Here is a 25,986-nt window from a genome sequence, read left to right on the forward strand (position 1 = left end):
CACGGTTCCTCGCTGCCGCTCTCCATGCAGCAGGTGGGCGCTGCTGCCTCAACCCCATCAGCCTGGACATGAAGATCGGCACCATGTCCAAGAGCATCCTGTTGAACTGGGCACGTGGGCCGTCCCTTTTGTCTCCTGACTCAGACATCTCTGAGAACTGACCTCACTGGAACAGCTAGCTACTCTGACAAGAAGCCACCTCTGGAACTTCCAGGCAGCATGCCCAGGCCTGGAAGGACACAGACGACCACCACGGCCCCCACTCTACACAGGAGGAAACTGCGGCAGCCTCCTCACCTCGGGCTGGTGCTTGCTTGGTGATCCATGCTTGGGTGCGGACAAAAACATGCCCACCAAGCTCCTTCTAAATCTACAATGCTGTGGCTCTGGTAAGACTGCCCGGATTGTGTCCCGTGAACCCCCCAACCCGCAGTGACCCCTGACTCCTTGCCCAATATCCACAGAGCCCTGCGTTGTCTGGTCTAGACATGCTCCCCAGTGTGCACCCCTCAGCCCACTCCAGCCTCTGTAGGGCCATCGTGCCCCAGTGAGCCCGGCAGGAATTTGCCCCTCAGAACCCCTGCCGTACCTCCCCATGACCCCCATCCAGGATGGCCTCACCTCCAAGCCTGGGCTCAAAGGCTCCTTCCTCCGGCTCCTCTGTAAGCTCAGTCTTTGGGTCAGATTGCGCTGGGTTCAAACCCACAGCAGGGCCATGTCACAGCCCTGCGACTGGCAAGCTCCTGTGGGAACTCCTGGGACCTCCGTTTTCTACTTTGGAGATGGGGTCAGTGACTCCCACCTCAGGAGGATGGGTTGGGGTTGAAAGCAGGGAGATGAAGGTGTTTGAGTGCCGGATTTTGGCGAGAGGGGCTGCAGCCAGGAAGACAGGGGGAGGGGATGTAGAGGAAGAAAAGGCGGCCTGACCTCCTCCCTGCCACACGTGTCCCCATCACCCTCCCCTGAACCCCGCCATGCACTGAGACGAACACTGAAGTGGAACGTGGGGGCCAGGACGGCAGCGGGGGTATATTTCATTTCTCTCTAGTCCCCAGGTCTCAATGTCCACTCAGCCCAGCGGCCCTGCCTGGCAGGACTGGGTCTGGCCTCCGGCCTAGGAGTACGTGAGGGTCACTGAGCAGGCAGTGGAGATCGGGACACGGAGGACCAAGGCCACAGCCAGTCCCTTGGGGTTGCGCAGGCCTGCTGGCAGGTGGAGTCCCGCGCAGGCGCTGTCTGCTGGGCCGTGTACGCCTGCGCAGGATCCACCTGCCTCCGACCCACCGTTGGTGGGAGGGCCTCGCCCACCCAGAGTGCACCTGCGCCACGTCCACCCAAAAGGTGGGAGCCGACCGGCCATGCCGAGCCATGCGAATGAAGTTCCTCCTCCAAGCCCTCATGGGACAGTCGGCAAACTGAGGGCAGGAGAGGCAGGGACTGGCCTGGGACCCACCAGCTGAGCAGAGGCTAGAGGAACAGGGAGGTTTCCAGCTTCCAAGGCCAAGCTTCACCTCGCAGGGTGTTTCCTTTGGGAACGAGGGCCCCTAAGATCCGGGGGACCCCTGCCCACAGTACCATGTGTGGCCCTTTCCTCTGGTCACCCTCGTCGGTCACACGTACACACAAGGCTCTGTGCGAGTGCACGCGCACACACACACGCACAAACTCCCCAGGGGCGTCCAAGGGTGCGTGGACGCTGGAGGGGACAAGGGGGAAAGAAGGAGGAGGTTGGAGGCAGCTGGGCCGTGGGCTGTGGGCATTGTCTCCTGGGAACATGCCCGGGGCCGTAGCATGGGGCTCGGGGGAGACATGCCAGGCTGATGGCCAGGGCGTCCCCAAGATGCCCAAGGGCTGTCACAGGCACCCACATTCTAGAGACAGCACCCTTCCTACTCAGTTCACTTGGCTGGAGATGCTGCAATCGTGCTGTATCCCGATGTCGCCAGGATGTGGTCTCAGCAAAGCCGACAGTGAGAGCCGTTGCCTACACTGCAGACCTGGGTTCAGGTCCCACCCCTGACACCTCTGGCCATTTGCCTGTAGGGGCCCAAAGGGAACAAGGGAGGCCAAGAGCCAGCCAGGCCCACCAGAAACCGCTGTGATCCGACCGTGCAGCCCAGCGCCCCTCTCTGTGTGTGTTTGTGTGTGTGTGCAGAGGTCTCAGGCAGGGTAGCCCACCCTGAGCAGGAGCAGGGTGATGAGGGGCCAGATGCCTGGTAGGTGGATCATGTTGACACCCCGGGTCAAGGCTGGCTGGGTGGGACGGGGTGTGCTGGGGCGGCCTCCTTCTCCCCAAGTTTGATCCGGAGCCCTGTCGATACATGTCACTATACCCTGGGCGCAGGGCTGTGCACGCACGGGGCTGTGTCTGATCAGGGGGCAGCAGTGGTGCTGGGCAGGAGGACGCTGAGGACGGCCGGGCAGGGCTGTGATGCCTCCGGGCCGGCGCTGCTTAGTGTCTTCGCAGAGCCCCATGGAAGAAATTGGGGACAAGCTTGTCAACAGGAGCCTGACTCGACGGCTCCCCAGCGTGGGGCACGTGCACCAGGCAGTCGGTAAGGGCTGGTGCGGGCTCAGGGGGAGTGTGGGGACGAGGGCTCTCCAGGACCGGGCTCGGGGAGGGCCGGGAGGGTCTACTGCCCCGACGCCATCCGGGACACTGACGACCCGGGGTGCCACGACGGCTGTGCCCCTTACGTGGCCATTATCTCAACCCAAGGGGTCTGGGCTGCGTCCTTCACAGACACAAACACACAGACACACACGCCAAACACACACACACACACAGTCCTTCAAACACACACTCACACACCTGGTCCTTCACACACAGACACACACCCAGTCCAGCCCCAGCCTTGGCCAGGTACAAAATCACCCTTCACATACTTGGAAGATGATCCGAACCAATTTGGATATTCTGTTGCACTTCACGACACGGACAGGAATAGTTTTGCAGTTTCTGTGTTGTGAATTGTCCCTCCTATATCCACAGATCAGCCCCACCGTGAACCTGAGTGGGCCCTGCCGCTGGGGGCGAGCCAGAAGCTGTGGGTGGTCCGTGCTGAGAGCCTGAGGAAGCTGGTGGAGCCGGGCCAGGCCCTCTCCTGTGGCCCCTCTCCCGGGGCACCTCCCAAAGGAACGCCTCCCCAGCCCTTCCCACACCTGCTGCTCACCAAGGTGAGCAGGGTCCCCCGTCCCGCCCGGAGGCTCCCCCTCACCTGCGGGCTGTGTGTCTCGGTCCTGGCACGTCCCCTCTCCGAACCTCAGGTGTCTCCTGGGGACCCTGCGTGCCACGAGGCCAGGCCCCACACACGGGGTTGCCGTCGGGCCTGTTGGGACCGCTCCCCGACCCTGTGGCCGGCCCACGGGGAGGGTGGCCTGGGGCTGAGGCGGTTCCTCTCCACCGTGAAGGAGCTCTCTGCCCCAAGCCTCGCTGTCCTGTGTCCCGGGCAAAGCCGCATTCCTGGCTGTGGGGAGGTTTCAGATTCCATCTGGGGCTCCCATCCTGGGTGGAGCCAGAGCAGGGATCCCTGGGGGCTGGCAGAGGGGCCCCAGAGCCACTCAGACATCTGAAAGGTGCTGGCTGGGCTTCATCGACTCCACACATCGACAGGAAGCCCCTTCTAGACATTTTCCATAATTCAGGGAACAGGGCAGACAAATGTCCCTGCCCCACGGGCCTCTTTCTAGGTGGGGGTCCGCCGCTAAGCCTAGACGACAAAGCAGAGGAGGGCACACGACGTTCCGTGGGACGCCCTGCCGGCGTCCTCTACATACGGATCCCTCTGCTCTCATTGTCCGAAGGATGACGGGCCCTAGGACGAAGAAGAGCCCTTGTCTCCGAGGTGGTGAGGAACGCGGGGGACCGGTCAGGTGCGGAGCCATGGGTCTCGTGCACATCTGCCGCAGGGCTGGGTCATGGTACAGGAGCTGTGGGCAGGTCGTCTGTGCACACCTGGCCATGACACACCTGGCTGGCCCTCTCGGTGGGGAGGCCTGCGTGCCTGGTGCACCTGTCCCCCACCTACCCCTGGAGGAGCAGCCACGTTCAAGCCTTTCCATGTCCGACCCTCAGGGACAGTTGGGAACTTGGGTCAAGAGAGGCAGGGACTGGCCCAGGACAACTGAGGGGTGCAGAGTCCAAGGAGCTGCTCTCCAGTCCTAGGCCAGTCCCAACCCTCCCATGAGGTTTGCTTTGGGGGTGACAGCCCCTCAGATCCTCGGGAAGAGCTAACCACCCCATCCCATGCGGGGACATGACCTTGGCATCCCCAGGCACGTAGAGGCACGTGCACCTGCACACACCCCCCCACACACACACCACTCTGACTGCCCAGCTGGGGGTCAGAAGGGGAGGACACCCTGGGAGCGAGGTGGGTGACAGGGGGGAAAGAAGAAACCGGTTGCAGACAGCTGGGCCATGGGACAGGGCATCAGGAATCCTGGCAAGGACCCAGATCGATAGCATGGGGAGGGGAGACAGGCCAGGCTGAGGGTCTGGTGTCCCCAAGGGGCCCAACGGGGTTGCCAGGGCACTGGGAGAGGACAGGGTCTGGGTTCCGGTGTCCATCACCAGCCTGGGCACTTGGAAGCAGGAAGAGATACCCACTCCCAAGTCCAATGGGGCTCCAGCACAAAGGCCTCAGCTTACTCTTCTGTCACTTGGGCTGTAGAGATGCAGTGTCCCTAGGGTCCCACAGGCTTGTGGGAGAGCCTGTTGGCCTTGGATCTCCATCCCCGACCCCCTGTGCTCCCAGTCCTGGGAAAATGCTTTGTACTCCCTCGAGGTCCTTCGGAGCAGGGGACAGACTGGGGGCTTGGGGGGCTGAGGACCTGGGTACGCAGAACGTGGCAGAGCACTGACCACTAGTCTGGGGACCAAGGCCAAGACCCTCCTTGTTGCAGCCTCCGGGTCTCCATTTGGAAGAGGTTCCAGATTCACTGCTCTGGTCCGGGTGACAAGGCCTTAGGAAGGAATGGAGCACCGGGACAGAAGAGGGAAACACGGACAAGGGAGGCTTCTGAGGTTTCTCACATCACCCCTGGAGTCCACAGATCCTGCTCCTGTGAGAGACACAGAGACAGAGACAGAAACAGAGAAGGAGACAGAGAATGAACACACGACAGTGGGAACCAGAAGAAGTCACAGACTTTCCTCCATCAGCTTGGAAATGGCATCCCAGCATTTGGCCCCATTCTCTTCCTGAGAGCGCGGTCACAGAGGCCATCCACCCCGGAGGGGAGGGGATTCCACAGGGATGTGTGAGCAGGATGCGGGAATGCCCGGGAACCACTGTGGGGACTGCCCAGCACATGGGCGCAGACGAGGCCCCGGGGCCTGAGCCTCAACCTAATGGGAGCCCCTGGAAGTGTGCGTCACCAGGGGACAAGGTCGGAATCCGTTCATTGCAACCTTCCCACAGGGGCTGGGAACAGGCAAGAAGGGGGTGGCTTTGCCCAGACCCCAGGGCAGACCCAGGCCCCTCTGAGCTGTGCTCCATGTCCCGCCCAGCCCCTGGCTCCTCCTTGCATTGCCAAGTGTGTCCCAGCCTCCTGTGATAGCAGGTCCGGAATGAATGTAGAGGTCCTACCCCTGATGGCGTCCCTAGGAGTAGAAGCCAGAACACCCCACTGTGCAGATGGGGAGCCTGGGGAGGCCCTGAGAGGCACAGGGTCTGTCCAGGGTCACAGCCCTGGGCACGCACGGGAGCCCAGTCTGAATCCAGCTCTGTGTCCTCACAGCGGGGACACCGGATGCACCCAGGCCTTGGGAAGGCTGTGGGGGGGCTGTGAGGGAGTCACTGTATGGATGGGGCCTGGTCGGAGGGGGAGCATTGAGCAGCTGGGGGAGGGGGCCATCGGGGGTGTGGGTCTTGTGTGAGGAGGAAGTTGGGTAAGGGGACCCCAGGCAGTGGTGACCTCACTTCCCTGACAACAGAGTCCAACAGAATTTGGAACCCAGGTAACAAGGCACCCACATTCCAGAGACAGCCCCTTGCCCAGCTCATTTCGTTGGAGATCATCCAACCATGAACATGTGGGCTTGTTGCCTCCCTAAGTCTGGATGCTGCAGGCTGAAGAAAGCCCGCCCTGCAAACGCTGTCCCCCGCTGGGGATGTCGAATCAGGGCTCCCCAGCGCCTCTGGCCCTTTGGCCGGAAGGCCCGAAAGGTGACACCAGGAGGCCCGGAGCCGGCCACCCAGCCCCACACGCTCTGATCTGACCTGTGCAGCCCCAGGCCCCCCTCCGTGTGTGTGTGTCTGTGCGTGTCTGTGTGTGAGTGTGAGTGTGCGTGCGTGTGTTTCTGTGGGTGTGCGTGCGTGTGTGTGTGTGTAAAGAGGGTTCATGCAGGGTGGGGCCACCCTGAGCAGGAGCAGGCTGATGAGGGGTCAGATTCCCAGTGTGCAGGTCATGTTCAAGGGCAAGGCTGGCTGTGTGGGATGGGGTGTGCGGGCGCTGCCCCTTCTACCCAGGGTTTATCCCGATAGCCCTGCAGGGATGGGCCACTGCATCCCGGGTGCAGGGCTGTGCACTCACAGGACTGTGTCTGATCTGGGAGCAGCAGGGGGACTGGGCAGGAGGACAGTGAGGATGGCCGGGCAGGGCTGTGATGCCTCCAGCCGGCTACCCGTCCCTGTCTTTGCAGAAGGCCACGGATGACCTCCCGAGGCGGCTGGCGGACATGCCCTCCTCCCTGACGGAGGGGTTGACCCCACAGGCATCCCCCAAAACAAGTGCTGGGGATTGCCGGGCAAGACCTCCAACACCCCCCAGACCACTGTCCCAGGTGGTTGGTCACCGGACAGTGGTCCAGGAGCCGAAGCCCACAGAGACCGAGCCCGAGGGTGAGAAGGCTGGGGCTGGGTGTTTGTGGTGTGTGGGGATGGGTCGGTGCTGACCCCACAGGGACGAGCCCCCAGAGGCTGGTGTGGGGCCTGGAGCAAAGACTGGGCGCAGAGCGCCCAGCGGGTGGACTGCGGTCGGGGAGACGCCCCGGGGAGGGCTCCTTCCTGGCTGTGGCTTCTCTGGGAGGCCCTGGGCTGGGTTCTGTCTCCACGGAGAGCAGGCTCGGGGTGAGCTTTTCTCCTCTCACAGCTGCTCCACCACCTGAGGAGCTAGAGCCGGTTCCAACTCCATCGGCAGGTCTGGAGGGAGGGGTGGTGCCTGAAGCGACTTCAGGAGGAGACCCAGGTGACCCGGAACCCACCCACGGACAGCCTGAAACGGACCAGGAAGAACTGGCACCTGCCCCTGACCCAGCTCCTGCTACTGTTCCTGCCCCTGACCCAGCTCCTGCCCTGGATCCTGCCCCTGACCCAGCTCCTGCCCTGGATCCTGCACCTGCCACTGCTCCAACCCAGCTCCTGATCCTCCTCCTACCCCTTCCCCTGCCCCTGCCAGAGCCACTGCCCCTTCCCCTGCCTGAGCTCCGGTTCCTGCTCCTTCTCCTGCTCCTCTCCCTGCCCCTGCCAGACTCCGCTGCCCCTTCCCCTGACCCTTCCTGGGCTCCTGTTCTTGTCCCTGACCCTGCTCCTGCCCATAACCCAACCCCTGCCAGACCTGCTGCCCCTTCCCGTGCCCCTGCCTGAGCTCCTGTTCCTGCTCCTTTTCCTGCTCCTGCTTCTGCCCCTTCCCCTGCAAGACCTGCTGCCCCTGCCCCTGCCTGAGCTCCTGTTCCTGCTCCTTTTCCTGCTCCTGCTTCTGCCCCTTTCCCTGCCAGACCCACTGCGCCTTCCCCTGCCCCTTCCTGGGCTCCTGTTCTTGTCCCTGCCCCTACTCCTGCCCCTTCCCCTGCCAGACCTGCTGCCCCTTCCCCTGCCCCTGCCCCTGCCCCTGCCCCTGCCTGAGCTCCTGTTCCTGCTCCTTCTTCTGCCGCTGCCCCTGCCCCTGCGCCTGCCGGAGCTCCTGTTCCTGCTCCTTACCCAGGTCCTGCCCTGGATCCTGCACCTGCCATGACTGCTGATCCTGTCCCTCCCCTTGCCCCTGCCCCTAGCCCTGCTCTTACACCTGGCCCTGCCCCTGGCCCTGCCCCTATCCCAACCCCTGCCCCTACTCCTGCTCCCGCAGGGCTCCCAGAGCCACATCCAGAGCCCACAGCCCTGCAGGGAGAACTCCTTGTACAATTACCCTTAGTACCATCGCCGGACCCCGACGCCCCGCCAGATTGTTTCATCCCCTCCCCCTATATTCTTTCTCTCTGGTTCATATTGTTCTGGTTCATATTGTTCATTTTCATGTTCTGTATACTGTTTATTATTTGTTTTAAATAAAATTACTTGTTTTCAACTGAACATGTGATGAGCATAAGTACATTCTCAACGCTGTGCCACCACATCCCAGAACATTGCTGCGGAATATCTCATGTCTCAAAGGAGTCCCCGAACCAGAAGCCCCCCTGCCCTTTTCTCCCCCAGCCCAGACCCTGGAATCCCCTAAGCTGCTTTCTCTCCCTGTTCCTTTCCCTGTTCTGGATGTTTCTGTAAGTGGAATCACGCAATAGGTGCCTTTGTGTCTGCCCACCTATTTTCAAATGGGACTTGTTTTCATCTTTGTTTATTTGTCAGAAAATTTCCCTTATTCGATATTAAAATGCCTGATGGATTAGAGATCAGATGTAATCAGAGAGGCCGCTTTAGGAATTATGGGCCGAGACCGCTATTCCTGCTGGGACACCACAGCCTGACCCCAGACAGGACAGGGCTGCTCCTCCTGTGGCCCACACAGAAACCAGGGAAATGCAGAAGCTGGAAGACACACCACAAAGGGCAAAAGCATTGCTCACAACGCAAGGCCAGAGAAAGGTTTCCGATGCCTCTTTTCCAAACACACCAAGTCACTGGGTTCCACAAGGACAGACACCAAACGCATGCAAGTCCAAGGGGGGAGGACAGGCACGTGCAGAGTCAGAGATGAGGGAGCTTCCGGGGAAGGACTCTGGCAAAGGAAACCCTATGGAGGAAGCACTGGTCACCCTCAGACTGGCAGGTGTCTGGTCTGGGGAGAATGTGAGGAAGCGGAGATCCCCTGCAGGTACCCTGGAGAGAAGGGTGACAGGCACCCCTGTCTGGGAGAACAGTGAGCAGCACCCATCCCAGGCCACAGGAGCACCTGGCATGCTTGCCCTCTTACCAACCCCTGGAAACTCCGGCTCGGTTTTTCACAGATGTGTTTTCAGGAGTGTTTATCACAGCAGTGGTGGAGAGAGCAGGGAATGGAACAACGCTAATGCCCGAGGTGATGGATGGGATCCACAGTCCCAGTCCTCATGATAGAATGTCCTGTAGCCACTGTCACATTGTCATTCGGGGCACAGGATCCGGGAAGCCCCTCCTGAGACCCCTCCTGCCACCCTGTTCCTGGGAACATTCAGAATTGGAGGAGGAGGAGGTGGAGAGGATCCAGGATGACAGAGGGCCAAGGAGAAGGAAGGTCAGCACTGGGAGGACCTGAGCCGCCATCCAGGGCCCAGGCTGTGGTGCCCTCGGACCTCACCCCAAATAAGGGCTCCTGATGCATGGACCCAACTTCTGTGGTTTCCCTCCCTCCCTCACTCCCTCTCTCTCCCTCCCTTTCTCCCATCCTCCCTCTCTCTCACTCCCTCCCTCCTTCCCCCCTTCCTCCCTCATTCAGCAGAGGACCACGGGTCCCTGCTGTGTACTGAGCACTGGGGCTTCATCAGTGAGCACCCCCCAACCCACATGGTCACGTCCACTGTGGGAGGTGACAGGGGTCAGTCCTCACGGCTAGGAGTGGTGATGAGCACCAAGAATCTGCTCCTGAAAACAGAGGCCAGTTACACAAAGAATGGAGAGACCCATGCTTAGCACTTCCTCTAGAAAAATCCAGTCCTGAAAAGTGATGAAGAGTGAGTATATCCTAGACTTCCTGCAATGTGAGTTCTAATGGCAGGTATGCACTGATTCTTCGAACCACAAAGTAAATTACCCAGTGTCGACTGGGGGGTTGTGACTAACTTTTCTGACCCAATGACGGCATTTCAGCTAGCATCTCCAGGGCTTCCAAGTTGTCCCAAGGGTCTCTGCGATCCTCTGATCCTTCCATTGACCTCCTTGGGAAGCTCTGTCTTGTGGTCTTCCTTGTCTCCTGCCCCTTCTGGGACCCTTCTCTGGCCTCCCCGCCAGGGCCACCCCCACCAGGACTTCCTGTGCCCCGTGGCCTGGCGCCCGCATCCCATGGGGATCCTGTGAGCCCGGTGCATTTTGCAAAGCCTGTGCGCTCCCTCTGGGGTCACTTGGCATCTCCCCTGCAGCTGCCTGCATCTTCCTGCACTGGGTCTCCTCCAAGCATTCTGTGAGGCCAACCTGTGTCCGTGTCACGGGCACGGAAGCGAGAGTCCAGAAGGTCCAGATGACCTGCTCCCAGTCCCAACATGTGGAGCCTGGGCCAAGGATGGTCAGCGAGCAGAGGAGGACTTGAGCCTAGGAAGCCTGAGGGAGGACATGGACAGTGAGCCTGCAGGAGGAGAGTGAACACCGTGGGGATCTGGTGCTCAGGCCTACTGGGAGACCACATCCCACCCTCACTGGCTCTGTCCCCAGGGCTGGAGGTCGTCCAGGTATCCACCCTCCCAGCCTGTAGGCTGCCAGTGGCTGCCAGGAGAGGAGGTACCTGGTGCAGGAGAGAGCCTTCAGACAGAGAGGAGGGGACAGGTGCTCCCCCAGCAGCTGGAGGAACTCGGGGTAGCCACCCTCCCAGGCTGCAGGCTGGCAGTGGCTGGCAGGAGAGGAGGCACCTGGTGCAGGAGAGAGCCCTCAGGCAGAGAGGAGGGGGCAGGTATTCCCCCAGCAGCTGGAGGAACTCGGGGTAGCCACCCTCCCAGACTGCAGGCTGGCAGTGGCTGGCAGGAGAGGATGCAGCTGGTGCAGGAGAGAGCCCTCAGGCAGAGAGGAGGGGGCAGGTGCTCCCCCAGCAGCAGGTGCACTGGGTCGGGCTGAGGGGGCATCATTGGACAGCAGTGCCTGCAGCTGGGGTCTCCACACAGACCCTCTCCTTAGGCTCAGCACAAGCTTGTCTGGATGGCCTTTGTCCCCCAAATACAAAGTCTGGTCCAGGGCCCCCCCACCAAGTCCTGACTCCCAATCCTTTGTACTCAGCTCAAGTGACAAGAAATGGCCAATAGTTCAGGTGGTGTTGGGTGCACAGGGAAATTTGCTTTTCTGGCACATGCTGTAATGTTGCTGGCATATTAAAGATCTCAGGGCTCTAAATCAAAAACAGTAGGATGCCGGGGACCCCAGCTGGCTTTCTGGAAACCTACCTCTGTGCCTTGCAGCCTTCCCATCCCACCAGCTCTGCTCAGAATCCCTCCAGGCCACAGACCCACAGTCTTGGGTCCCAGACAATGTGCCTTCAGAAAGTGATCCCGGTGGGGCAGTAGGACACACTGCAGATTCCAGCAAATCCCCCTCCCAGAAACTGAGGGTACCGCTGCATGAGCTGTCTGAAAACAGCCAGGTCAGGGTTCCAGGAAGACACCAGAGGCACAGGAGTCACTGAGGGGCATCTGAAGGTCAGGTATGGGCAGTCAGAGCTTCCAGGCCCTTCTTCCCTAAAGCTCCTCATTCCTCAGCCTTTCTTCCAGTGATTCTGTTCGGTTTCTATCTGCCCCAACTGTTATCCATTGCCTAGGCAGCAGAGACTCACATAGGCCTTTAAATGTTTTGGACAATGAATGTCCACTTCAGTACATAGCCACTTCACTACTGGGAGAGTTGATAGAAAGCAAAAAGTCACAGAGGACTCCAAGGGTCTGGACTTGGTGTTTCCCTCTCCTGAGATGGGGACACCTGTGGGATGAGCAGGTGGCCAGCTGGTGGGGGGTGGGCAGGGACCTGACGTGGACAGATGGGGTAGGTGAGGCCCGAGGTCCCCGGGGTATGTGCCTGGCATCTGGACTGAATAGGTCTTCAAAGCTGCAGATTGGCTGGGATCATCTTCAGGCGGAGGAGGAAGGTGAGGGGAGCAGAAGGGACTGAGGAGGCTTGGCTTAGACAGGAGAGGGCTGAGACACTCCTTTGGGGGGAAAGTGGGTCAGGTCCAGGCTCACAGGGACAGACCTTGAGGCCATTGGGCTATGTGAAATAAGCCAGTCCCTAAAGGACCAATACGGGAGGACCCCACTTGTGAGGGACAGAGAGCACTCCGATTCAAAGAGGTGGAAGGAGCTGCTGGGTGCCGGGGCTGGGGAGGGGAAATGGGGGGTTAGTGTCTCCTGGGTAGAGGTTCAGTTTGGGAGGATGACGAAGTTGTGGCAGTGGATGGAGGCGGCAGGTGCAGAAGAGTGAATATACTTATTGCCACTGAATTGTACCCTGAAACGTGCTTAATGGTATCAGGTGTATGTCTATTACACAATAGGAGAGTAGTGAGTCAGGAGGACGGGTCCATCGAAAGTCCCAGGAAGGCCCAAGAGCAGGGATCCTGTATCTTAGTTCTCGCTCTCATGCTCTGCGCCTTGTTGGGTGCCTGAGCTCACAGTGGCATCACTAAATGCTTGCTAAGACACAGTGCAGGCAGATGGTCCAGAGAGAGTGCACAAACCATCTGTGGGCCCTGAGGAATCCCAACGGCACATGCACCCAGACTGAGTGAGTGCCCACATTTCACAAACACCAGCATAAATAGCCATTTAAAACGAAGGCAGACGCCACTCTGTAAAACACTAGGGAGGTTCCTCAAAAAGTTGAAAAAAGAGCTACCTTATGACCGAGCAATTGCACTACTGGGTATTTACCCCAAAGATACAAATGTAGGGATCTGAAGGAGCACGTGCACCCCAATGTTTATAGCAGCAATGTCCACAATAGCCAAACTATGGAAAGAGTCTAAATGTCCATCAACAGATGAATGGATAAAGAAAATGTGGTGTGTGTATATATATATATATACAGAGAATATTATGCACCTATCAAAAAAAAATGAAATCTTGCCATTTGCAACGACGTGGATGGAACTACAGTGTATTATGTTAAACAAAATAAGTCACTCAGAGAAAGACAATTATCCTATGATCTCAGTGATATGAGGAATTTGAGGAACAAGACAGAAGATCATAGGCGCAGGGAGGGAAAAATGAAACAAGACGAAACCAGAGAGAGAGACAAACCATAAGAGACTCTTTTTTTTTTATTCTTATGTTAATCCCCATACATTACATCATTAGTTTTAGATGAAGTGTTCCATGATTCATTGTTTGTGCATAACACCCAGTGCTCCATGCAGAATGTGCCCTCCTCAATACCCACCACCAGGCTAACCCATCCTCCCACCCCCCTCCCCTCTAGAATCCTCAGTTTGTTTTTCAAAGTCCATCGTCTCTCATGGTTCTTCTACCCCTCCGATTTCCCCTGCTTCATTCTTCCCTTCCTGCTACCTTTTTCTTCTTCTTTTTTTTTCTTAACTTATATTGCATTATTTGTTTCAGAGGTAGAGATCTGAGATTCAACAGTCTTGCACAATTCACAGCGCTTACCAGAGCACATACCATAAGAGACTCTTAATCTCAGGAAACAAACTGAGGGTTGCTGGAGTGGAGGGGGTTGGGAGGCGTGGGGTGACTGGGTGATGGACACTGGGGAGGGTATGTGCTATGGTGAGCACTGTGAATTGTATAAGACCGATGAATCAAAGACCTGTACCCCTGAAACAAATAATATATTATACATTAATTTAAAATTCACTAAAATAATAAAAATAAAACAAAAGCAGGTGACCTCAAGCTGTATTACAAAGCTATGATCATCAAGACAGTATGGTACTGGCACAAAACAGACACACAGATCAATGGAACAGAATAGAGACCCCAGAAATGGACCCTCAACTCTATGGTCAACTAATCTTCCACAAAGCAGGAAAGAATACCCAATGGAAAAACGACAGTCTCTTCAATAAATAGTGCTGGGAAAATTAGACAGCCACATGCAGAAGAATGAAACTGGACCATTCTCTCACACCATATACAAAGGTAAACTCAAATTGGATGAAAGACCTCAATGTGACACAGGAATCCATCAAAATCCTAGAAGAGAACACAGGCAGCAACCTCTTCGACCTCAGCCACAGCAACTTCTTGCTAGACACGTCTCCAAAGGCAAGGGTAACAAAAGCAAAAATGAACCTTTGGGACTTCATCAAGATAAAAAGCTTCTGCACAGTAAAGGAAACCGTCAACAAAACTAAAAGGCAAGCCATGGAATGGGAGAAGATATTTGCAAATGACATTACAGATAAAGGGCTGGCATCCAAGATCTATAAAGAACTTCTCAAACTCAACACCCAAAAAACAAATAATCCAATCAAGAAACGGGCAGAACACATGAACAGACACTTCTCCAAAGACATACAAATGGCTAACAGACACATGAAAAAATGCTCCACATCACTAGCCATCAGAGAAAAAGAAATTAAAACCACATTGAGATACCACCTTCACCACTTAGAATGGCAAAAATCAACAAGGCAGGAAACAACAAATGTTGGGGAGGATGTGGAGAAAAGGGAACCCTCTTACACTGTTGGTGGGAATGCAAGCTGGTACAGCCACTCTGAAAAACAGTATGTAGGTTCTTCAAGACGTTACAAACAGAACTACCCTATCACCCAGCAATTGCACTACTGGGTATTTACCCCAAAGATACAGATGTAATGAAAAGAAGAGCACCTGCCCCCCAATGTTCATAGCAGCAATGTCCAACAATAGCCAGACTGTGGAAGGAGCCGAGATGCCCTTCAACAGACGAATGGATAAAGAAGATGTGGTATATATGTACAATGGAATATTCCTCAGCTGTCAGAAAGGATGAATACCTACCATTTACATTGACATAGATGGAACGCGAGGGGATTATGCTAAGTGAAATAAATAAATCAGAGAAAGACAATTATCATATAGTTTCACTCCTATGTGGAATGTCAGGAATAGCACAGAGGACTACAGGGGAAGGGAGGGAAAACTGAACAGGAAGAAATCAGAGAGGGAGACAAACCATGAGAGACTCTGGACTCCGGTAAACAAACTGAGGGTTACAGAAGGGAGGAGGGTGGGGGGATGGGGTAACTGCGTGACGGGTATTAAGGAGGGCACATGTTGTGATGAAAACTGGGTGTTATAGGCAACTAATGAATCACTGAACACTACATCAAAATCTACTGATGTACTATATGTTGGCTAATGAATTTAAATTTAAAAAATTAAATAAAATTAATAAATAAAAAATAAATCCACGGCAGGAAATGGAAATAACCCAGAGGGCGCCATGCTCCTGGAGGCTGAGCTAGCGGTCACGGCCAAGGCCTCTGGCGGTGAGCGCACCGGGGTTCTGAGAGGTGGCTCGGTGCACCCCTGACCCTGAAACCCCATGGCCATGGCAACATGCAAGGACTGGGAGGGAAGACCCAGCCAGGACCTGTTCTGGCTCCATGGCTGCTACAGGACTGTCCCAGCCCCACCAGGCGGTGTCTGTTTACAACTAGAGAGAAAACCTTTTCCTTCAATTGTTCTTTTTAAAAATGGTTGCTCAGCATTGACAAAGAAAAACATCTGATATAAAACTGGAGCCGTTCACAGCTGCAAATGACCCAGAAGTGAAGAAAATGTAGTGAACGCAAAGAGAGGACGCTGTATCCCCAGGCAGGCCTCCTGTGAGCAGGTGCGGCTGGGGCACTGGACTTGCCCGTGCAGACAGTACTGGACTCCACAGTGTCCCTCGAGGGGACAGAAGTAGGAACCCTCTCTGATGGCTCCGCTGAAGTCAGCACCCTCTGCTGGAGACGGGGACAGCCCCTCATGAGTTCCAGGTGTCCTGGTGATTCTTGGGCATGGCCCAAATCTCAGCTTCTTCATGACCCGGGACCAGCCCAGCAGCTGCACACAGGTCCTCCAGGGCCCACCCAATAGCTGTGGGTCCTGCAGGTCCTCCAGGGACAGCACCTTGGTGGGCTTGTGGTCCAGCAGGTACCTGTTCAGGTGGCTCTTATCGTACCACATGGCCTCGATCCCATTGGCCCAGTTGACCACCATCACCTGGTGACAGGCTGAGGTCAGTCAGTGAACCTCCGCCACAACACCCCAAAAAAGGCCCCCATGTAGTAGAAGTCACCCTTGTCCTTGGGGATGTGGGCCTGGGACTGGGACCAGCGCTCATAGCTTAAGTCCTCATGGGCCACCCAGTAGAAACCGGGGTGCAGGGTGCCAAAGCGGGGGGACAGGATCTCCATGCCCACGTGGTCACAGAACTTCATGTCCACATCCCCGCACACCATGTCATCCACCTCATAGAGGAAGCACTCCTCATAGAAGCAGCTCATGATCGCCATGTGCTGCATGGACACATCCTGCCAGTGTGGGGCACCGCGGACCTCAAGAACCACCACCCTTCAGTGCTCCTGGAGGGGCACACGGGACACAGCAACCAGCTGGTCGGTGAAGACATAGTAGATGACCCTGTGTCCACCATGAAGTGATTCTGCAGGAACAGCTCCAGGAAGACCCCGTGTCCACAGGGGCAGGGGACAGGGCAGGAAGAGGGTCACTGCCAGAGGCTGGCAGCAGGACCCCAGAGCTGGGGGTCATGGACGTGTGCACCTTCTTCATGGGGACAGGCCCTGGGCTGCTTTAAGCAACAGCCACCTCCTGACCTGTCCTGAGTGAATCTGCCGGCAGGGCCTCTCTACCTTCTGCTCCCAGAGATGGGGGCCATCAGCGCCCCATCTTACAAAGGGGAGCCTGAGGCTTGGGAGGCTGGAAACCCATGCAGCCGCACAGTCAGCATGCTGGAGCCAGGAACACTCCCCCGTGCTGAGCTCCTGGGCAAACCCTGCAGGTGCCCTCCCCTAGCTGCCCCCCTGTAGGTTCTGTCCCCACCTGCCATGATTTGAGCACCTCTGGGCACAGCCCGTGTTTCTATGTCCTACAGACTGGGTAGAATCAGCAGGGCCGGCCAGCTGCCCCACTTTACTTTGAGTGGGCTGTCGCTGGTCCCCAACAGAGCTGTCTCCACCCCCTATAGGGTCCTCCCTCGAAGGCTACTGGGCCTCTGGCTGACAAGGTCCATCAGTAAACCACTGGTATTCCTAGGAGGGGTCACCCTCGAACTCCCCAGATCAGGAATCAGGTTCAGCCCATGGGCAGGGAAGGGGAAAGATGACCCCTGGAAAAAGGGGGCTTGCTTAGGCCCCAGCCTTGAATCCAAGGGTGTGAGCTTCTGGTTCCAGGTCTACATCTCCCTGGCCCCAAAACATTGGAAGTCTTGTCCAAATGCCTCACATGGCTGGTCCCCCTTTGAGGGGACTACCTGCCCCTCACTGTGGGGACAGCAGCTCCCCCATTGTCAGCAAGTGTGGTGAGCCCCTCTGAGACTGATTTTTTTTAAGATTTTATTTATTTGACAGAGAAAGAGACAGCTAGAGAGGGAACACAAGGAGGGGGAGGGGGAGAGGGAGAAGCAGGCTCCCCGCAGAGCAGGGAGCCTGACATGGGACTTAATCCCAGGCCCCTGGGATCACGACCTGAGCCGAAGGCAGACGCTTAAGGACTGAGCCACCCAGGCGCCCTGAGACTGGCTTTTTTACACAGGCACTAAGACTACTTCCCTGTGCCTACCCCATACCTTGCAGGTTAGTAAATCGCTCACACAGGGAAGGTGGATACTACATTTAAATAGGGGACGAGCACATGCACCCAGCAGACATGAGTCAGGTCACCAGGGGGCAAGTAGAGGCCCAGCCAATGGGGGAACAAGCCAGACATGATGCAAGGGGAGAGAAGAGTGCTTCTGGCAGAGGGCACAGAGAATGTAAAGGATTGGAGTCAGGCCCAAGGCACATGTGGGACAACCACACAGCTTGGTGGCCCACAGAGGGGGGCTGCAGTGGGAGAGGTGAGGCTGGAGAGGACAGACAGGTGGGGAGCGGATCGCAGAGAGGCTCAAAGGTTATGTTCTGAAATGATCAATCTGGTTACCGGACGAGAATTGTCTCTATACAGCAGAGGACAGGGAGACCCTAACCCTAACCCTAACCCTAACACTAACCCTAAACCTAACCCTAACCCCTAACCCCTAACCAACCCCTAACCCCTAACCCTAACCCGTACACTAACCCGTACCCTAACCCTAACCCTAACCTTACCCTAAACTGTACCCTAACCTGTACCCTAAACCTAACCCTAACCCTAACCCTAACCACTAACCCCTAACCCCTAACCATAACCCTAACCCGTACCCTAACCCGTACCCTAAACCTAACCCTCGCCCTACCCTAACCCGTACCCTAACCTGTACCCTAAACCGTACCCTAACGCTAACCCTAACCCGTACCCTAACCCGTACCCGTACACTAAACCTAACCCGTACCCTAACCCTAACCCTAACCCCAATCCGTACCCTAACCCCTACCCTAACCCGTACCTGTACCCTAACCCTATCCCTAACCCATACCCTAACCCGTACCCTAACCCGTACCCTAATCCGTACCCTAATCCTAACCCGTACCCTAACCAAGCCGTACCCTAACCCGTACCCTAACCCGTACCCATACCCGTACCCTAACCCTAACTCGTACCCTATTCCTGACCCTAACCCGTACCCTAACCCTAACCCGTACCCTAACCCTGACCCATTCCCTGACCCGTACCCTAACCCATACCCATACCCGTACCCTAACCCTAACCCGTTCCCTAACCCGTACCCTAACCCTAACCCTAACCCGTACCCTAATTCTAACCCGTACCCTAACCAAGCCGTACCCTAACCCGTACCCTAACCTGTACCCGTACCCTAACCCTAACCTGTACCCTAACCCTGACCATAACCAGTACCCTAACCCTAACCCATACCCTAACCCGTACCCTAACCCTAACCCGTTCCCTGACCTGTACCCTAACCCATACCCGTACCCGTATCCTAACCCTAACCCATTCCCTAACCCATACCTAACCCGTACCCTAACCCTAACCCTAACCCATACCCTAATCCTAACCCGTACCCTAACCAAGCCATACCCTAACCCGTACCCATACCCGTACCCTAACCCTAACCCGTACCCTAATCCTGACCCTAACCCATACCCTAACACTAACCCATACCCTAACCCTAACCCGTACCCTAACCCTAACCCGTTCCCTGACCCGTACCCTAACCCATACCCATACCCGTACCCTAACCCTAACCCGTTCCCTAACCCGTACCCTAACCCTAACCCTAACCCGTACCCTAATCCTAACCCGTACCCTAACCAAGCCTTACCCTAACCCGTACCTAACCTGTACCCGTACCCTAACCCTAACCTGTACCCTAACCCTGACCCTAACCAGTACCCTAACCCTAACCCATACCCTAACCCGTACCCTAACCCTAACCCATACCCTAACCCGTACCCTAACCCTAACCCGTACCCTAACCCTAACCCGTACCCTAACCCTAACCTGTTCCCTGACCCGTACCCTAACCCATACCCATACCCGTACCCTAACCATAACCCATTCCCTAACCCATACCCTAATCCGTACCCTAACCTTTACCCGTACCCTAACCCATACCCTAACCCTGTATATCCTCCCCAGGGACAGCGAACAAAGTCAACACATATCTGCACACTTTGAAATGTGAACAGAAACCTGCAAACTCAGGTTCTCACAGGAGCTAAATGTTAATGACCAGGTGACAAAAAGGTGACGCAGATAGCAAGTAACCAAAAGAAGATGTCATGTGTCTGTGAGCTGGCCACCTTCTCTACCTGTCGGAAGGAAGCCATGCCTGACAGGAGGGAGCCACACCTGGACCTGGTCTCTCTAGGCTGCCCTTGAGCAGAGCAGAGGATGTGCTGAGCTGGGTGTGGGTGTCGGGGGAAGAGATGGGCAGCTGGCCACAGATGTTACCTGCCAAGTACCTGTAGGACCAGCTCCCGGTCCTCAGCTAAGGTTAAACAATAAATACGTTTCGTTACATATTTACTGTGACAGGAAAGGTGCTCAGTGCTTTGAGTGACTATATTCTCTCCCGTTTTATTTTTTAAAAACAGTTTATGGACGTATGACTGACCTACAAAAAGCTGTACATAATTACTGTATTCAACTTGACCCTGAACCTAACCCTAATATCAAGTTAACATATGCTCTGATTTAGAATATAGCTCATAAATTATTTCATGATTATTAGGAGCTAGGGGATCCAAGGACCAACCTTCTTCTATCTTATTCTCCCTTGAATTTGACAGGTTGGAACACATTCTGCCACATGCTATCTGGAGAGTGGCCACACGGGGGCAACAGGGAGTAAAGAGTAGGGCAAACCCGGCCACAAAGCCAATTCTTCCCTCATCCTGTAAAACCTTGCTCATTCAATGTTTACAGATCATTCTATAGAGTATTAAAAGTGTGACTTTCTGGAATTTTTTAAAAACCAAACTAATTCTTTGAAACTGTTAAAAATATAATGTTTTTAAAAATCTCAGCGTTGGTGAGCAGATGAAGACCCAGGGGCCTGGGGAAAAGCTGTTATTATTGAATATGTTCAGATCTAATTAGGAAACAAGTAGGATTTATACTCCACTTATTTTCACAAAGAATTTGTGTCAACTAACAGTACTGAACCCACACAAAATAGTGCACTTCAGAGGAAAATAAAAGGAGATTCAACAGCCTCAAGAGGCAGAGAAAGAGCCACAGCCGGGAGCAAAGAAGACATACCACGGAGGCTAGGCTCAGGCTGATTTGCAGCCTGTAGATCCTCTGGAGCTAGAATGCCCCCAATGCCCCTGGGGGTCGTGGGTCAAGCAGAGCTCAAACCCTGATGCTGCACTGTTGTAACTGGTGACGGGTCTCCTTGGTCACTTCCTCCATGAGCCACCCCCCACCACCTGACTACCCCAGCCTGCTTCTTGAAACTCCCATTCCTCTTTCTGACCCCGTTGTTTACTTTTCCCTTCACTTACGTAGTATATAGTATGTTTACCTACATCCTATTCTGTCATTTAAATGTTTTTGTCATGTTCTCACTGCACTGTACTTTGCATCATCCACCCTGATGTATAATCACTTGTTGCACTGCATGACTTAACTGGGGACTGGGAACACCCTCACAGTGTCATGGGGCTAGTGTCCTGGGCAAGGTCCTCACTAAGCCGGCTCATCCTGCAGCTGTTGCACTGAAGGCCTGATCCAGGCACTGGAGCCCAGTCTGAAGCCAGCTCTGTGTCCTCACAGCGGGGACACCGGCTGCACCCAGGCCTTGGGAAGGCTGTGGGGGGGCTGTGAGGGAGTCACTGTATGGATGGGGCATGGGGGGAGGGGGAGCATTGAGCAGCTGGGGGAGGGGGCCCTCGGGGGTGGGGGTCTTGTGTGAGGAGGAAGTTGGTTAAGGGGACCCCAGGCAGTGGTGACCTCACTTCCCTGACAACAGAGTCCAACAGAATTTGGAACCCAGGTAACCAGGCACCCACATTCCAGAGACAGCCCCCTGCCCAGCTCATTTCGTTGGAGATCATCCAACCATGAACATGTGGGCTTGTTGCCTCCCTAAGTCTGGATGCTGCAGGCTGAAGAAAGCCCGCCCTGCAAACGCTGGCCCCCGCTGGGGATGTCCGATCCGGGCTCCCCACCGCCTCTGGCCGTTTGGCCGGAAGGCCCGAAAGGTGACACCAGGAGGCCCACAGCCGGCCACCCAGCCCCACAGGGTCTAATCCCCCTGTGCAGCCCCAGGTCCCCTCCCCTCCGTGTGTGTGTGTGTGTGTGTGTGTGTGAAGAGGGGTCATGTGGGGTGGGCCAGCGCAATTCAAGAGCAGGCTGATGGGGGGTCAGATAACCCGTGGGCAGGTCATGTTCAAGGTCAAGGCTGCCTGGGTGGGACGGGGTGTGGGGGGCTGTGAGCTTCTGCCCAGGGTTTCTCTCGATCGCCCTGCAGGGATGGGTCATTGTCCCGCGTGCAGGGCTGTGCACCCACAGGTGTGTGTCTGATCTGGGAGCAGCAGGGCGACTGGGCAGGGGACAGGGACGTTGGCCGGGCAGGACTGGGATGCCTCCGGGCCGGCTACCCGTCCCTGTCTTTGCAGACCTCCGATGAGATCGGCACGAGGCTGGCGGACACCCACTCCATGTCCGGGATCCGGAGCGTGACCCCACAGGACTCCCCTGGAGCAGGTGCTGGGGATGGCGGGGAGAGGCCTCCGACACCACCCAGACCACTGTCCCTGGTGGTCAGTGACTGCATTGTGCTCCAGGAGCCGGAACCCACGGAGCCCGAGCCTGAGGCTGAGAAGCCCGGGGCTGGGTGCCCGTGGGTGTGTGCGGAAGGGTGGGGGCTGGCCCCACAGGAAGGAGCCCCCAGAGCCTGGTGTGGGGCCTGGAGCAACGACTGGGCTCAGAGCGCCCAGCGGGTGGACTGCGGTCGGGGAGACGCCCCGGGGAGGGCTCCTTCCTGGCTGCGGCTTCTCTGGGAGGCCCTGGGCTGGGTTCTGTCTCCGCAAAGGCCCACGGAGAGGGGGCACGGGGTGAGCTTTTCTCCTCTCACAGCTGCTCCACCACCTGAGGAGCTAGAGCCGGTTCCAACTCCATCGGCAGCTCTGGACGGAGGGGTGGTGGCTGCGACTTCAGCAGGAGACCAGGAGCCGGCAGGTGACCCAGCACCCGCCCACGGAGAGCCTGACGGGGGCCAGGAAGGGCCTGCTGGACAACATGCCTCCGGAGAGCCTGCCCCTGTGCCTGCCCCTGTGCCTGCCAGAGCCACCGCCCCTGCGCCTGCCCCGAACTGTGGCCCTGCTCCTGCCCCCGACCCAGCTCCTGCCCTGGATCCTGACCCATCCCCACCCCTCCCAGTGCCCCGGTTCTTGCCCCTGACCCAGATACTGCCCCGGGTCCTGTACGTGCCAATGCGGCAGACCCTGTCCCTCCCCTTGCACCTGCCCCCTCCCTTTCCCCGGCTTGTGCTCCTGTTCCGGCCCCTGCCCCAACTCCTGCCCCTTCCCCTGCCCCTGCCCCTGCCCCTGCTAGAGCCAATGTCCCTTCTCCTGACCCACCTCCTGCCCCTGCACCTGCCCCTTCCCTTACCTGTGCACCTGTTCTTGCCCCTGATCTGGATCCTGACCCTGACCCAGCTCCTGCCCTGGATCCTGTCCCTTCCCTTGCCCCTGCCTGTGCTCCTATTCTTGCCCCTGACCCGGGTTCTGCCCCTGCCCCTGCCTGTGGTCCTGTTCCTGTCCCTGACCGACCTCCTGCCCCTGCACCTGCCCCTTCCCCTACCTGTGTTCCTGTTCTTGCCCCGGACCCAGCTCCTGCCCTGGATCCTGCCCCTTCTCCTGCCCCTGCCTGTATTCCTCTTCTTGCCCTTGACTCGGCTTCTGCCCCTGCAACTGTCCCTTCCCCAGCCCCTCCCTGTGCTCCTATCCTTGCCTATGACCCAGCTCCTTCCCCTTTCCCTACCCGTTTCCCTGCCCCTGCATGTGCGCCCATTCCTGCCCTTGACCCACCCCCTACCCCTGCACCTGTCCCTTCCTCTGCCTATGTCCCTGTTCCGGCCCCTGCCAGAGCTGATGCCCGTTCCCCTGCCTGCGTCCCTGTTCCGGCCCCTGCCCCTACCAGAGCCGATGCCCCTTCCCCTGCCAGTGCCCCTGTTCCTGCCCCTGCCATGCCCGATGCCCCTTCCCCTGCCAGTGTCCCTGTTCCTGCCCCTACCAGAGCCGATGCCCCTTCCCCTGCCGGTGTCGCTGTTCCTGCCCCTGCCAGAGCTGATGCCCCTTCCCCTGCCTGCGTCCCTGTTCCTGCCCCTGCCCCTGCCAGAGCTGATGCCCCTTCCCCTGCCAGTGACCCTGTTCCTGCCCCTGCCAGAGCCGATGCCCCTTCGCCTGTCTGCGTCCCTGTTCCTGCACCTGCCCCTGCAAGAGCCGATGCCCCTTCCCCTGCCTGCGTCCCTGTTCCTGCCCCTGCCCCTGCCAGAGCCGATGCCCGTTCCCCTGCCAGTGTCCCTGTTCCTGCCCCTGCCAGAGCTGATGCCCCTTCCCCCGCCTGTGTCCCTGTTCCTGCCCCTGCCAGAGCTGATGCCCTTCCCCTGCCTGCGTCCCAGTTCCTGCCCCTGCCAGAGCCGATGCCCCTTCCCCTGCCAGTGTCCCTGTTCCTGCCCCTGCCCCTGCCAGAGCCGATGCCCCTTCCCCTGCTTTCCAGGGCCGCTGCCCCTTCCCCTTGGCCTGCCTGTGCTCCTGTACTTGCCCCTGACCCAGCTCTTACTGTGGATCCTGCCCCTGGCCCTGGTCTTGCGTCAGGCCCTGCTCTTGCATCTGGTCCTGCCCCTCCTCCTGCTCCTACAGGGCTCCCAGAACCACATCCAGAGCCCACATCCTCACAGGGAGAGCTCCTTGTACCATTACCCTTAGCTCCATCACCCGACCCCGATGCCCCGCCAGATTGTTTCATCCCCTCCCACTATGTTCTTTCTCTCTGGTTCGTATTAACTGTTCTATTCTCTTTCCATGTCCTATATGCTGTTTATTATTTATTTTAAATAAAATTCATTGTTTTCAGTTGAACAAGTCCTGAGCATCAAGTACATTCCCAACGCTGGGCCACCACACCACAGAACATGGCTGTGGAATATCTGTTTCCCCAAAGGAGTCCCCGAACCAGAAGGCCTCCCTGAAACCCCTAAGCTGCTTCCTCTCTCTGTTCCTTTACCTGTTCTGGATGTTTCCTGTACGTGGAATCACACAGTATGGGCCTTTGTGTCTGCCCCCCTATTTTCAAAGGGGACTCCTTCATTTCTGTGTTGACTTGACATAGAATTTCCCTTATTGGATGTTGAAATCCCTGATGGATTACAGATGAGATGTAACCATAGAGCCCCCTTTGGTAAATATGGACACAATCTCGGGGCGGAGACCCCGGTTCCTGCTGGGACACCTCAGCCTGACCCCAGACAGGAAAGGGCTGGTTCCTCCTGTGACCCACAGAGAAACCAGGGAAATGCAGAAAGCTGGAAGACACACCCCAAAGGGCCAAAGCATTGCTCACAAGCCAAGGCCACAGAAAGGTTTCCCATGCCTCTGGTCCAAACCATGCTCCAAGTCACTGGGTTCCACAGGGACAGAGATGAAATGCATGCAAGTCCAAGGGGAGGGGGAGAGGCATGGGGAGAGTCGGAGATGCAGGAGCTCCCGGGGAAGGACTCTGGCAAAGGAAACCCTATAGAGGCAGCACTGGTCACCCTCAGACTGGCAGGTGTCTGGTCTGGGGACCAGCAGCCCTGGCGAGAACGTCAGGAAACGGAGGTCCCCGGGAGAGAAGGGTGACGGGCACCCCTGTCTGGGAGAACAGTGAGCAGCACCCATCCCAGGCCACAGGTGCACCCATCACCTAGCGTGGGCAGCTCACTCCCACCGTGTCGAAGGGAACACCGTGTCCATCAACCTCTCTTTGCAACAGAATCCATAAAGTGGAGTTTCTGGGTCAACACGTTTACAGTGTTGAAGGTACAAGCCTCAACTTCCAACATCCCAGGTCTGCTTGTCCACCTTGAGCTTTGTTTGGGAAGCAGGGGTGGGGATCCCTGGGGCTGGGACCTGTGGGAGGGGTGGGGAGGGGGAGCTCTGAGTGGAGTGACCAAGGTACCCGGGGTGACCTGCCCAGCAGGGACCCTCCCGCCCCCAGCCCCTCTCCTGACCTCGTGCACGATGGCGAGGGTGTGACGGTGAAGGTGCTGGCCCTTGGCTGGCGAGTTCCCTAGCTGGTGCTGGAGCTGCTCAAGCTCCAAACCGGGGTCTGATCCCAGAGCTGGCGCGAGAGCCGAAGCTGCAGCTGCCCCAGTCTCGGGAGCTGCGGCACGCATCGGTGGAGGACCTGGCTCGAGCTCTGGGGCAGGTGCTGGAGCTGAATCCCCCTCCAGAGATGACCTAGACCCGGTTCCGCACTTGGATAGGGCTCTCGAACCCACGAACGGCTTTCCTCCCCTGCCCATTTCATGGATGACAAAACTTGGGACGGTGACG

The 25,986-nt window shown here is 57.2% G+C and overlaps 1 pseudogene; it reads right to left on the reverse strand.

Annotated features, from left to right (window-relative positions):
- Nucleotides 1–15,803: 15,803 nt before the first annotated feature.
- On the reverse strand, nt 15,804–16,511 carry LOC135363095 (histo-blood group ABO system transferase 2-like; annotated as a pseudogene).
- Between the last annotated feature and the right edge of the window lie 9,475 nt (nt 16,512–25,986).

The sequence above is a fragment of the Mirounga angustirostris genome, unplaced genomic scaffold, assembly GCF_029215605.1.
Source record: "Mirounga angustirostris isolate CCGP_5_RB_7025 unplaced genomic scaffold, mMirAng1.0.hap1 SCAF_18, whole genome shotgun sequence".
Classification (NCBI taxonomy): domain Eukaryota; kingdom Metazoa; phylum Chordata; class Mammalia; order Carnivora; family Phocidae; genus Mirounga; species Mirounga angustirostris.